Below are 2,479 nucleotides of genomic sequence, written 5' to 3' on the forward strand. Positions count from 1 at the left end.
TGGCTTTGGCTTCCTTTGCATTTGGGGGTCAGGGGGGTACAGGAGGAGCCCCAGCAGGCCAGAGGCAAGGCTCTGCCCAAGGGTGCAGCCCTGTGAGTGTTTCCTCAAGCCACAAGCACTGTTTGCATGGGTGGGTTTGCCCCCTGATGAGCCTGAGGAGCCTGTTCCACACCTCCCACAACACCCATCACCAAGCCCTCACCTCTGGGAGTTTCCACGGTAAGGAAACAATGGAAATGAATCTGTGGTCAGACAAAGCAAAACACAAATACACTCCACACACACAAAAATGCTGCTGGTAAGAACAAAACCAGCTTGCAAAATAAAACAAGTCCCAAGATGAAGCATGAATCTGCCTTAAAACCTTTGCTGCAGAGGCTGAGAGCTGACCACTCAGTACATGAGTGACCTGCCCAAGGGGTGAAGGTGAGCACTGCCCTGGGATCAGGTTTGTTTTGGGGATACAGGGAGCCTTTCCCCAGCACCAGCCAAGGTGGACCATCTGGATGAGCTGCAGGCCCAGGGCGTGAAACGGATCACTAGGTGGCAGTGGGAGACCCGGAAAAAGTCCTCCCTGGTCCCTGGTAAACCCCCTCTGGGCTCAGCAGGGAGCATGGCCAGGCCCAGCAAGGCAGCTGATGTGCCCTAATCCCTGGGGATATCCCCGTCCCCATCCCCACCCTCAGCCGTGCAGGGCAGCACAGCAGGCACTGCTCTGTCACAGTCCCGGAGTGATGGTGTTACCCACGCACAGCCCAGGGAACCTTTGTCACTGAGAGTGCCTCAGTGACAGAGAACCCAGCAGTTGTCAGGGGAAACTGAGGCTCAGAGTGACAGGCAGCCAGTGACAGACAAGGCTGTTTGGCTTTCAGTCACGGCAATGGCATCATCAAATCACTGCAGGCACTAACATATCCAAAGCACATCTGTCCATCCGTCTGTCTCTCTGGGCAGCTCAGGACAGCCAAACCTGAGCATCTGCCCATCTGACTAAACCCCTGTAGCCCCCTGCTCTCCATCTCTGCTGCCTGCTCAGTCCTCAGTCTGGGAAACAAAACTCTCCTCTGGCTGGACTCAGACCTTTGTTTTGGCTGTTTGGGACAGGGATGCTGGCATTAACCCGCAAGGTGCAGCTTGCATTTATTTTGCAAGGGAGCTGGAGGCCAAGTTGCTCTGCTCCTAGCCCTCCCCTTCTTACTCCCAGGAAGACACTGGATGCGGGTTGTGTAGGTGCTGATGCCACCACACTTGTACCTCTGGTGGACTCAGGTTGATCTAACAGGTCAGACTCCAGATGTCTTCCTCTGCCGCTCCAGCACAGCAAGGCCTTTAGAGGGCAGCAGTTTGATACACCTTTTCGTTACTGAAAAGTCCTGTTTGTCAGACATTTCTGCCACCCATTTGGGAACAGGCAAGCCACCTCATAGCTCTGCTCATCCACTCTCCGGGAACGAGTTTCAGGAGCACTCGGTCACAAAGACCCATGCCAGTCTCCTTGGTGGTGTGTTGCAAAGGAAACTAGGTGACACCACAGCATCTTCTGGTTTGGACGCGAGGGGATAAGGCCAGAGCAGGGCAAGTTAGATCTGAAGAGGACCCCCAGCTGCTGCCCACCCCTGGGTCTGTACAGAGGGCCTGTGTTTTGAGGCCATCACCCTGTGACCAACCTTGACCAAGGCTGCTCATTTGATTTCCAGGAGTAAACCCGATTGTTATAAATGGTCAAACACCAACCACTGCAAGCGGAGACCTTTTCCAGGGAAATTGTTCTTGCAAATCTGCTTGGGAAAGAAAGGAGAAACCACCAACATTTTTAATGCAAATAATAAATTGTTATTCCAGGCAGTTATGACAATAATTGAGGTAACCTGAGCCAAACACTTTAAAATGCCCTGCCACTAAGAACTGTGCTTAACCCAGGTTTGCAGTTTGAAGAACCCAAGCTTTTGGGGGAAGGTCTCACAGCACCGATGCGCCAAGGAGCCCTGGTACAGGAGCAACCAGGAGAAAATTATTCTTCCACTTTTCAGCTTGGTCAGGTCAAACCGAGCAACACAAACATCCTCCCCACCTTCAAATGCTGGCAGTTTCTGGACAGCAGCGTGTACAAGATAACCTCCTCTGCCAAGCCACCGCCAAACGGTTTTGAGAACAGCAAAGTTGCTGTGCGAGGAGCCGGGCAGCAGCCACTGACACAGATGTAATCGCCCCCACATTTGCCCCAAATGTCTCCCTGCCAGACAGTGACATTTCTGCGCTGTCTCAGCTCTCTCCTTCATCACCATGGCTACAGCAGCCGCCAATCCACGGGCGAGTCCTTCCAGGGTACCAACAAACCCTCTGGGAGATGCTATGAGAGCCAGCCCTTTTGGCAGGGAGACACTTCGGGGACCCCAGGACAGCCCATGGCACCAAAAAATTTCCCCTTTTCTTATTTCCCTTCTCCTTTTTCTTTTCTTTTCTTTTTTTTTTTTTTTTT

Source organism: Empidonax traillii, unplaced genomic scaffold, assembly GCF_003031625.1.
Source record: "Empidonax traillii isolate 1590-97213 ecotype Southwest subspecies unplaced genomic scaffold, ASM303162v1 scaffold15:size5535645, whole genome shotgun sequence".
NCBI lineage: Eukaryota > Metazoa > Chordata > Aves > Passeriformes > Tyrannidae > Empidonax > Empidonax traillii.